Here is a 12593-nt window from a genome sequence, read left to right as displayed (position 1 = left end):
GAGGTCCCACTCATCTAGCTAGCTCTGATCCAGGTCCCACTCATCTAGCTAGCTCAGCTCTGATCCAGGTCCCACTCATCTAGCTAGCTCAGCTCTGATCCAGGTCCCACTCATCTAGCTAGCTCAGATCTGATCCAGGTCCCACTCATCTAGCTAGCTCAGCTCTGATCCAGGTCCCACTCATCTAGCTAGCTCTGATCCAGGTCCCAGTCATCTAGCTAGCTCAGCTCTGATCCAGGTCCCACTCATCTAGCTAGCTCTGATCCAGGTCCCACTCATCTAGCTAGCTCAGCTCTGATCCAGGTCCCACTCATCTAGCTAGCTCTGATCCAGGTCCCACTCATCTAGCTAGCTCTGATCCAGGTCCCACTCATCTAGCTATCTCAGCTCTGATCCAGGTCCCACTCATCTAGCTAGCTCTGATCCAGGTCCCACTCATCTAGCTAGCTCAGCTCTCATCCAAGTCCCACTCATCTAGCTAGCTCTGATCCAGATCCCACTCATCTAGCTAGTTCAGGTCTGATCCAGGTCCCACTCATCTAGCTAGCTCAGCTCTGATCCAGGTCACACTCATCTAGCTAGCTCAGCTCTGATCCAGGTCCCACTCATCTAGCTAGCTCTGATCCAGGTCCCAATCATCTAGCTAGCTCAGCTCTAATCCAGGTCCCACTCATCTAGCTAGCTCAGCTCTGATCCAGGTCCCACTCATCTAGCTAGCTCAGCTCTGATCCAGGTCCCACTCATCTAGCTAGCTCTGATCCAGGTCCCAATCATCTAGCTAGCTCAGCTCTAATCCAGGTCCCACTCATCTAGCTAGCTCAGCTCTGATCCAGGTCCCACTCATCTAGCTAGCTCAGCTCTGATCCAGGTCCCACTCATCTAGCTAGCTCTTATCCAGGTCCCAATCATCTAGCTAGCTCTGATCCAGGTCCCACTCATCTAGCTAGCTCAGCTCTAATCCAGGTCCCACTCATCTAGCTAGCTCAGCTCTGATCCAGGTCCCACTCATCTAGCTAGCTCAGCTCTTATCCAGGTCCCACTCATCTAGCTAGCTCAGCTCTTATCCAGGTCCCACTCATCTAGCTAGCTCTGATCCAGGTCCCAATCATCTAGCTAGCTCTGATCCAGGTCCCACTCATCTAGCTAGCTCAGCTCTGATCCAGGTCCCACTCATCTAGCTAGCTCAGCTCTGATCCAGGTCCCACTCATCTAGTTAGCTCTGATCCAGGTCCCACTCATCTAGCTAGCTCTGATCGAGGTCCCACTCATCTAGCTAGCTCTGATCCAGGTCCCAATCATCTAGCTAGCTCTGGTCCAGGTCCCACTCATCTAGCTAGCTCAGCTCTGATCCAGGTCCCACTCATCTAGCTAGCTCAGCTCTGATCCAGGTCCCACTCATCTAGCTAGCTCTGATCCAGGTCCCACTCATCTAGCTAGCTCTGATCCAGGTCCCAAACATCTAGCTAGCTCTGATCCAGGTCCCAGTCATCTAGCTAGCTCAGCTCTGATCCAGGTCCCACTCATCTAGCTAGCTCTGATCCAGGTCTCACTCATCTAGCTAGCTCAGCTCTGATCCAGGTCCCACGCATCTAGCTAGTTCAGCTCTGATCCAGGTCCCACTCATCTAGCTAGCTCTGATCCAGGTCCCACTCATCTAGCTAGCTCAGCTCTGATCCAGGTCCCACTCATCTAGCTAGCTCTGATCCAGGTCCCACTCATCTAGCTAGCTCTGATCCAGGTCCCACTCATCTAGCTAGCTCAGCTCTGATCCAGGTCCCACTCATCTAGCTAGCTCTGATCCAGGTCCCACTCATCTAGATAGCTCTGATCCAGGTCCCACTCATCTAGCTAGCTCAGCTCTGATCCAGGTCCCACTCATCTAGATAGCTCTGATCCAGGTCCCACTCATCTAGCTAGCTCTGATCCAGGTCCCACTCATCTAGCTAGCTCTGATCCAGGTCCCACTCATCTAGATAGCTCTGATCCAGGTCCCACTCATCTAGCTAGCTCAGCTCTGATCCAGGTCACACTCATCTAGCTAGCTCTGATCCAGGTCCCAATCATCTAGCTAGTTCTGATCCAGGTCCCACTCATCTAGCTAGCTCAGCTCTGATCCAGGTCCCACTCATCTAGCTAGCTCTGATCCAGGTCCCACTCATCTAGATAGCTCTGATCCAGGTCCCACTCATCTAGCTAGCTCAGCTCTGATCCAGGTCACACTCATCTAGCTAGCTCTGATCCAGGTCCCAATCATCTAGCTAGTTCTGATCCAGGTCCCACTCATCTAGCTAGCTCAGCTCTGATCCAGGTCCCACTCATCCAGCTAGCTCTGATCCAGGTACCACTCAACTAGCTAGCTCAGCTCTGATCTAGGTCCCACTCATCTAGCTAGCTCAGCTCTGATCCAGGTCACACTCATCTAGCTAGCTCTGATCCAGGTCCCAATCATCTAGCTAGTTCTGATCCAGGTCCCACTCATCTAGCTAGCTCAGCTCTGATCCAGGTCCCACTCATCTAGCTAGCTCAGCTCTGATCCAGGTCCCACTCATCTAGCTAGCTCTGATCCAGGTCCCACTCATCTAGCTAGCTCTGATCGAGGTCCCACTCATCTAGCTAGCTCGGATCCAGGTCCCAATCATCTAGCTAGCTCTGATCCAGGTCCCACTCATCTAGCTAGCTCAGCTCTGATCCAGGTCCCACTCATCTAGCTAGCTCAGCTCTGATCCAGGTCCCACTCATCTAGCTAGCTCTGATCCAGGTCCCACTCATCTAGATAGCTCTGATCCAGGTCCCACTCATCTAGCTAGCTCAGCTCTGATCCAGGTCACACTCATCTAGCTAGCTCTGATCCAGGTCCCAATCATCTAGCTAGTTCTGATCCAGGTCCCACTCATCTAGCTAGCTCTGATCCAGGTCCCACTCATCTAGCTAGCTCTGATCCAGGTCCCACTCATCTAGATAGCTCTGATCTAGGTCCCACTCATCTAGCTAGCTCAGCTCTGATCCAGGTCACACTCATCTAGCTAGCTCTGATCCAGGTCCCAATCATCTAGCTAGTTCTGATCCAGGTCCCACTCATCTAGCTAGCTCAGCTCTGATCCAGGTCCCACTCATCTAGCTAGCTCAGCTCTGATCCAGGTCCCACTCATCTAGCTAGCTCTGATCCAGGTCCCACTCATCTAGCTAGCTCTGATCGAGGTCCCACTCATCTAGCTAGCTCGGATCCAGGTCCCAATCATCTAGCTAGCTCTGATCCAGGTCCCACTCATCTAGCTAGCTCAGCTCTGATCCAGGTCCCACTCATCTAGCTAGCTCAGCTCTGATCCAGGTCCCACTCATCTAGCTAGCTCTGATCCAGGTCCCACTCATCTAGCTAGCTCTGATCGAGGTCCCACTCATCTAGCTAGCTCAGCTCTGATCCAGGTCCCACTCATCTAGCTAGCTCTGATCCAGGTCCCACTCATCTAGCTAGCTCTGATCGAGGTCCCACTCATCTAGCTAGCTCAGCTCTGATCCAGGTCCCACTCATCTAGCTAGCTCAGCTCTGATCCAAGTCACACTCAACTAGCTAAGTTAGCTCTGATCCAGTTCCCACTCATCTAGCTAGCTCAGCTCTGATCCAGGTCCCACTCATCTAGCTAGCTCTGATCCAGGTCCCACTCATCTAGCTAGCTCTGATCCAGGTCCCAGTCATCTAGCTAGCTCAGCTCTGATCCAGGTCCCACTCATCTAGCTAGCTCTGATCCAGGTCTCACTCATCTAGCTAGCTCAGCTCTGATCCAGGTCCCACTCATCTAGCTAGTTCAGCTCTGATCCAGGTCCCACTCATCTAGCTAGCTCTGATCCAGGTCCCACTCATCTAGCTAGCTCAGCTCTGATCCAGGTCCCACTCATCTAGCTAGCTCTGATCCAGGTCCCACTCATCTAGCTAGCTCTGATCCAGGTCCCACTCATCTAGCTATCTCAGCTCTGATCCAGGTCCCACTCATCTAGCTAGCTCTGATCCAGGTCCCACTCATCTAGCTAGCTCAGCTCTGATCCAGATCCCACTCATCTAGCTAGTTCAGCTCTGATCCAGGTCCCACTCATCTAGCTAGCTCAGCTCTGATCCAGGTCACACTCATCTAGCTAGATCAGCTCTGATCCAGGTCCCAATCATCTAGCTAGCTCTGATCCAGGTCCCAATCATCTAGCTAGCTCAGCTCTAATCCAGGTCCCACTCATCTAGCTAGCTCAGCTCTGATCCAGGTCCCACTCATCTAGCTAGCTCAGCTCTGATCCAGGTCCCACTCATCTAGCTAGCTCTGATCCAGGTCCCAATCATCTAGCTAGCTCTGATCCAGGTCCCACTCATCTAGCTAGCTCAGCTCTAATCCAGGTCCCACTCATCTAGCTAGCTCAGCTCTGATCCAGGTCTCACTCATCTAGCTAGCTCAGCTCTTATCCGGGTCCCACTCATCTAGCTAGCTCAGCTCTTATCCAGGTCCCACTCATCTAGCTAGCTCTGATCCAGGTCCCAATCATCTAGCTAGCTCTGATCCAGGTCCCACTCATCTAGCTAGCTCAGCTCTGATCCAGGTCCCACTCATCTAGCTAGCTCAGCTCTGATCCAGGTCCCACTCATCTAGCTAGCTCTGATCCAGGTCCCAATCATCTAGCTAGCTCTGATCCAGGTCCCACTCATCTAGCTAGCTCAGCTCTAATCCAGGTCCCACTCATCTAGCTAGCTCAGCTCTGATCCAGGTCTCACTCATCTAGCTAGCTCAGCTCTTATCCAGGTCCCACTCATCTAGCTAGCTCAGCTCTTATCCAGGTCCCACTCATCTAGCTAGCTCTGATCCAGGTCCCAATCATCTAGCTAGCTCTGATCCAGGTCCCACTCATCTAGCTAGCTCAGCTCTGATCCAGGTCCCACTCATCTAGCTAGCTCAGCTCTGATCCAGGTCCCACTCATCTAGCTAGCTCTGATCCAGGTCCCACTCATCTAGCTAGCTCAGCTCTGATCCAGGTCCCACTCATTAAGATAGCTCTGATCCAGGTCCCACTCATCTAGCTAGCTCTGATCCAGGTCCCACTCATCTAGCTAGCTCAGCTCTGATCCAGGTCCCACTCATTAAGATAGCTCTGATCATGGTCCCACTCATCAAGCTAGCTCTGATCCAGGTCCCACTCATCCAGCTAGCTCTGATCCAGGTCCCACTCAACTAGCTAGCTCAGCTCTGATCTAGGTCCCACTCATCTAGCTAGCTCAGCTCTCATCCAGGTCCCACTCATCTAGCTAGCTCTGATCCAGATCCCACTCATCTAGCTATTTCAGCTCTAATCCAGGTCCCACTCATCTAGCTAGCTCAGCTCTGATCCAGGTCCCACTCATCTAGCTAGCTCAGCTCTGATCCAGGTCCCACTCATCTAGCTAGCTCTGATCCAGGTCCCACTCATCCAGCTAGCTCTGATCCAGGTCCCACTCAACTAGCTAGCTCAGCTCTGATCTAGGTCCCACTCATCTAGCTAGCTCAGCTCTCATCCAGGTCCCACTCATCTAGCTAGCTCTGATCCAGATCCCACTCATCTAGCTAGTTCAGCTCTAATCCAGGTCCCACTCATCTAGCTAGCTCAGCTCTGATCCAGGTCACACTCATCTAGCTAGCTCTGATCCAGGTCCCAATCATCTAGCTAGTTCTGATCCAGGTCCCACTCATCTAGCTAGCTCAGCTCTGATCCAGGTCCCACTCATCTAGCTAGCTCAGCTCTGAACCAGGTCCCACTCATCTAGCTAGCTCTGATCCAGGTCCCACTCATCTAGCTAGCTCTGATCCAGGTCCCACTCATCTAGCTAGCTCAGCTCTAATCCAGGTCCCACTCATCTAGCTAGCTCAGCTCTGATCCAGGTCCCACTCATCTAGCTAGCTCAGCTCTGATCCAGGTCCCACTCATCTAGCTAGCTCTGATCCAGGTCCCAATCATCTAGCTAGCTCTGATCCAGGTCCCACTCATCTAGCTAGCTCAGCTCTGATCCAGGTCCCACTCATCTAGCTAGCTCAGCTCTTATCCAGGTCCCACTCATCTAGCTAGCTCAGCTCTTATCCAGGTCCCACTCATCTAGCTAGCTCTGATCCAGGTCCCAATCATCTAGCTAGCTCTGATCCAGGTCCCACTCATCTAGCTAGCTCAGCTCTGATCCAGGTCCCACTCATCTAGCTAGCTCAGCTCTGATCCAGGTCCCACTCATCTAGCTAGCTCTGATCCAGGTCCCACTCATCTAGCTAGCTCTGATCCAGGTCCCACTCATCTAGCTAGCTCTGATCCAGGTCCCAATCATCTAGCTAGTTCTGATCCAGGTCCCACTCATCTAGCTAGCTCAGCTCTGATCCAGGTCCCACTCATCTAGCTAGCTCAGCTCTGAACCAGGTCCCACTCATCTAGCTAGCTCTGATCCAGGTCCCACTCATCTAGCTAGCTCTGATCGAGGTCCCACTCATCTAGCTAGCTCGGATCCAGGTCCCAATCATCTAGCTAGCTCTGATCCAGGTCCCACTCATCTAGCTAGCTCAGCTCTGATCCAGGTCCCACTCATCTAGCTAGCTCAGCTCTGATCCAAGTCACACTCAACTAGCTAAGTTAGCTCTGATCCAGTTCCCACTCATCTAGCTAGCTCAGCTCTGATCCAGGTCCCACTCATCTAGCTAGCTCTGATCCAGGTCCCACTCATCTAGCTAGCTCTGATCCAGGTCCCAGTCATCTAGCTCAGCTCTGATCCAGGTCCCACTCATCTAGCTCAGCTCTGATCCAGGTCCCACTCATCTAGCTAGTTCAGCTCTGATCCAGGTCCCACTCATCTAGCTAGCTCTGATCCAGGTCCCACTCATCTAGCTAGCTCAGCTCTAATCCAGGTCCCACTCATCTAGCTAGCTCAGCTCTAATCCAGGTCCCACTCATCTAGCTAGCTCAGCTCTGATCCAGGTCCCACTCATCTAGCTAGCTCAGCTCTGATCCAGGTCCCACTCATCTAGCTAGCTCTGATCCAGGTCCCAATCATCTAGCTAGCTCTGATCCAGGTCCCACTCATCTAGCTAGCTCAGCTCTGATCCAGGTCCCACTCATCTAGCTAGCTCAGCTCTTATCCAGGTCCCACTCATCTAGCTAGCTCAGCTCTTATCCAGGTCCCACTCATCTAGCTAGCTTTGATCCAGGTCCCAATCATCTAGCTAGCTCTGATCCAGGTCCCACTCATCTAGCTAGCTCAGCTCTGATCCAGGTCCCACTCATCTAGCTAGCTCAGCTCTGATCCAGGTCCCACTCATCTAGCTAGCTCTGATCCAGGTCCCACTCATCTAGCTAGCTCTGATCCAGGTCCCACTCATCTAGCTAGCTCTGATCCAGGTCCCAATCATCTAGCTAGCTCTGATCCAGGTCCCACTCATCTAGCTAGCTCAGCTCTGATCCAGGTCCCACTCATCTAGCTAGCTCAGCTCTGATCCAGGTCCCACTCATCTAGCTAGCTCTGATCCAGGTTCCACTCATCTAGCTAGCTCTGATCGAGGTCCCACTCATCTAGCTAGCTCAGCTCTGATCCAGGTCCCACTCATCTAGCTAGCTCAGCTCTGATCCAAGTCACACTCAACTAGCTAAGTTATCTCTGATCCAGTTCCCACTCATCTAGCTAGCTCAGCTCTGATCCAGGTCCCACTCATCTAGCTAGCTCTGATCCAGGTCCCACTCATCTAGCTAGCTCTGATCCAGGTCCCAGTCATCTAGCTAGCTCAGCTCTGATCCAGGTCCCACTCATCTAGCTAGCTCTGATCCAGGTCTCACTCATCTAGCTAGCTCAGCTCTGATCCAGGTCCCACTCATCTAGCTAGTTCAGCTCTGATCCAGGTCCCACTCATCTAGCTAGCTCTGATCCAGGTCCCACTCATCTAGCTAGCTCAGCTCTAATCCAGGTCCCACTCATCTAGCTAGCTCAGCTCTGATCCAGGTCCCACTCATCTAGCTAGCTCAGCTCTGATCCAGGTCCCACTCATCTAGCTAGCTCTGATCCAGGTCCCAATCATCTAGCTAGCTCTGATCCAGGTCCCACTCATCTAGCTAGCTCAGCTCTAATCCAGGTCCCACTCATCTAGCTAGCTCAGCTCTGATCCAGGTCCCACTCATCTAGCTAGCTCAGCTCTTATCCAGGTCCCACTCATCTAGCTAGCTCAGCTCTTATCCAGGTCCCACTCATCTAGCTAGCTCTGATCCAGGTCCCAATCATCTAGCTAGCTCTGATCCAGGTCCCACTCATCTAGCTAGCTCAGCTCTGATCCAGGTCCCACTCATCTAGCTAGCTCACCTCTGATCCAGGTCCCACTCATCTAGCTAGCTCTGATCCAGGTCCCACTCATCTAGCTAGCTCTGATCGAGGTCCCACTCATCTAGCTAGCTCTGATCCAGGTCCCAATCATCTAGCTAGCTCTGATCCAGGTCCCACTCATCTAGCTAGCTCAGCTCTGATCCAGGTACCACTCATCTAGCTAGCTCAGCTCTGATCCAGGTCCCACTCATCTAGCTAGCTCTGATCCAGGTCCCACTCATCTAGCTAGCTCTGATCGAGGTCCCACTCATCTAGCTAGCTCAGCTCTGATCCAGGTCCCACTCTTCTAGCTAGCTCAGCTCTGATCCAGGTCCCACTCAACTAGCTAAGTTAGCTCTGATCCAGGTCCCACTCATCTAGCTAGCTCAGCTATGATCCAGGTCCCACTCATCTAGCTAGCTCTGATCCAGGTCCCACTCATCTAGCTAGCTCTGATCCAGGTCCCACTCATCTAGCTTGCTCAGCTCTTATCCAGGTCCCACTCATCTAGCTAGCTCTGATCCAGGTCTCACTCATCTAGCTAGCTCAGCTCTGATCCAGGTCCCACTCATCTAGCTAGTTCAGCTCTGATCCAGGTCCCACTCATCTAGTTAGCTCTGATCCTGGTCCCACTCATCTAGCTAGCTCAGATCTGATCCAGGTCCCACTCATCTAGCTAGCTCTGATCCAGGTCCCACTCATCTAGCTAGCTCTGATCCAGGTCTCACACATCTAGCTAGCTCAGCTCTGATCCAGGTCCCACTCATCTAGCTAGTTCAGCTCTGATCCAGGTCCCACTCATCTAGCTAGCTCTGATCCTGGTCCCACTCATCTAGCTAGCTCAGCTCTGATCCAGGTCCCACTCATCTAGCTAGCTCTGATCCAGGTCCCACTCATCTAGCTAGCTCTGATCCAGGTCCCAATCATCTAGCTAGCTCAGCTCTGATCCAGGTCCCACTCATCTAGCTAGCTCTGATCCAGGTCCCACTCATCTAGCTAGCTCTGATCCAGGTCCCACTCATCTAGCTAGCTCAGCTCTGATCCAGGTCCCACTCATCTAGATAGCTCTGATCCAGGTCCCACTCATCTAGCTAGCTCTGATCCAGGTCCCACTCATCTAGCTAGCTCAGCTCTGATCCAGGTCCCACTCATTAAGATAGCTCTGATCATGGTCCCACTCATCAAGCTAGCTCTGATCATGGTCCCACTCATCAAGCTAGCTCTGATCCAGGTCCCACTCATCCAGCTAGCTCTGATCCAGGTCCCACTCAACTAGCTAGCTCAGCTCTGATCTAGGTACCACTCATCTAGCTAGCTCAGCTCTCATCCAGGTCCCACTCATCTAGCTAGCTCTGATCCAGATCCCACTCATCTAGCAAAAGTAATCCAGGGCCCACTCATCTAGCTAGCTCAGCTCTGATCCAGGTCCCACTCATCTAGCTAGCTCAGCTCTGATCCAGGTCCCACTCATCTAGCTAGCTCTGATCCAGGTCCCACTCATCCAGCTAGCTCTGATCCAGGTCCCACTCAACTAGCTAGCTCAGCTCTGATCTAGGTCCCACTCATCTAGCTAGCTCAGCTCTCATCCAGGTCCCACTCATCTAGCTAGCTCTGATCCAGATCCCACTCATCTAGCTAGTTCAGCTCTAATCCAGGTCCCACTCATCTAGCTAGCTCAGCTCTGATCCAGGTCACACTCATCTAGCTAGCTCTGATCCAGGTCCCAATCATCTAGCTAGTTCTGATCCAGGTCCCACTCATCTAGCTAGCTCAGCTCTGATCCAGGTCCCACTCATCTAGCTAGCTCAGCTCTGATCCAGGTCCCACTCATCTAGCTAGCTCTGATCCAGGTCCCACTCATCTAGCTAGCTCTGATCGAGGTCCCACTCATCTAGCTAGCTCGGATCCAGGTCCCAATCATCTAGCTAGCTCTGATCCAGGTCCCACTCATCTAGCTAGCTCAGCTCTGATCCAGGTCCCACTCATCTAGCTAGCTCAGCTCTGATCCAGGTCCCACTCATCTAGCTAGCTCTGATCCAGGTTCCACTCATCTAGCTAGCTCTGATCGAGGTCCCACTCATCTAGCTAGCTCAGCTCTGATCCAGGTCCAACTCATCTAGCTAGCTCAGCTCTGATCCAAGTCACACTCAACTAGCTAAGTTAGCTCTGATCCAGTTCCCACTCATCTAGCTAGCTCAGCTCTGATCCAGGTTCCACTCATCTAGCTAGCTCTGATCCAGGTCCCACTCATCTAGCTAGCTCTGATCCAGGTCCCAGTCATCTAGCTAGCTCAGCTCAGCTCTGATCCAGGTCCCACTCATCTAGCTAGCTCTGATCCAGGTCTCACTCATCTAGCTAGCTCAGCTCTGATCCAGGTCCCACTCATCTAGCTAGTTCAGCTCTGATCCAGGTCCCACTCATCTAGCTAGCTCTGATCCAGGTCCCACTCATCTAGCTAGCTCAGCTCTGATCCAGGTCCCACTCATCTAGCTAGCTCTGATCCAGGTCCCACTCATCTAGCTAGCTCTGATCCAGGTCCCACTCATCTAGCTGTCTCAGCTCTGATCCAGGTCCCACTCATCTAGCTAGCTCTGATCCAGGTCCCACTCATCTAGCTAGCTCAGCTCTCATCCAGGTCCCACTCATCTAGCTAGCTCTGATCCAGATCCCACTCATCTAGCTAGTTCAGCTCTGATCCAGGTCCCACTCATCTAGCTAGCTCAGCTCTGATCCAGGTCACACTCATCTAGCTAGCTCAGCTCTTATCCAGGTCCCACTCATCTAGCTAGCTCTGATCCAGGTCCCAATCATCTAGCTAGCTCAGCTCTAATCCAGGTCCCACTCATCTAGCTAGCTCAGCTCTGATCCAGGTCCCACTCATCTAGCTAGCTCAGCTCTGATCCAGGTCCCACTCATCTAGCTAGCTCTGATCCAGGTCCCAATCATCTAGCTAGCTCAGCTCTAATCCAGGTCCCACTCATCTAGCTAGCTCAGCTCTGATCCAGGTCCCACTCATCTAGCTAGCTCAGCTCTGATCCATGTCCCACTCATCTAGCTAGCTCTTATCCAGGTCCCAATCATCTAGCTAGCTCTGATCCAGGTCCCACTCATCTAGCTAGCTCAGCTCTGATCCATGTCCCACTCATCTAGCTAGCTCTTATCCAGGTCCCAATCATCTAGCTAGCTCTGATCCAGGTCCCACTCATCTCGCTAGCTCAGCTCTGATCCAGGTCCCACTCATCTAGCTAGTTCAGCTCTGATCCAGGTCCCACTCATCTAGCTAGCTCTGATCCAGGTCCCACTCATCTAGCTAGCTCAGCTCTGATCCAGGTCCCACTCATCTAGCTAGCTCTGATCCAGGTCCCACTCATCTAGCTAGCTCAGCTCTCATCCAGGTCCCACTCATCTAGCTAGCTCTGATCCAGATCCCACTCATCTAGCTAGTTCAGCTCTGATCCAGGTCCCACTCATCTAGCTAGCTCAGCTCTGATCCAGGTCACACTCATCTAGCTAGCTCAGCTCTGATCCAGGTCCCACTCATCTAGCTAGCTCTGATCCAGGTCCCAATCATCTAGCTAGCTCAGCTCTAATCCAGGTCCCACTCATCTAGCTAGCTCAGCTCTGATCCAGGTCCCACTCATCTAGCTAGCTCAGCTCTGATCCAGGTCCCACTCATCTAGCTATCTCTGATCCAGGTCCCAATCATCTAGCTAGCTCAGCTCTAATACAGGTCCCACTCATCTAGCTAGCTCAGCTCTGATCCAGGTCCCACTCATCTAGCTAGCTCAGCTCTGATCCATGTCCCACTCATCTAGCTAGCTCTTATCCAGGTCCCAATCATCTAGCTAGCTCTGATCCAGGTCCCACTCATCTCGCTAGCTCAGCTCTAATCCAGGTCCCACTCATCTAGCTAGCTCAGCTCTGATCCAGGTCCCACTCATCTAGCTAGCTCAGCTCTTATCCAGGTCCCACTCATCTAGCTAACTCAGCTCTTATCCAGGTCCCACTCATCTAGCTAGCTCTGATCCAGGTCCCAATCATCTAGCTAGCTCTGATCCAGGTCCCACTCATCTAGCTAGCTCAGCTCTGACCCAGGTCCCACTCATCTAGCTAGCTCAGCTCTGATCCAGGTCCCACTCATCTAGCTAGCTCAGCTCTGATCCAGGTCCCACTCATCTAGCTAGCTCTGATCGAGGTCCCACTCTTCTAGCTAGCTCTGATCCAGGTCCCAATCATCTAGCTAGCTCTGATCCAGGTCCCACTC

The sequence above is a fragment of the Salmo salar genome, chromosome 05 (genome assembly GCF_965601325.2).
Source record: "Salmo salar chromosome 05, fSalSal1, whole genome shotgun sequence".
NCBI lineage: Eukaryota > Metazoa > Chordata > Actinopteri > Salmoniformes > Salmonidae > Salmo > Salmo salar.
Note: the sequence above shows the minus strand (reverse complement) of the source record.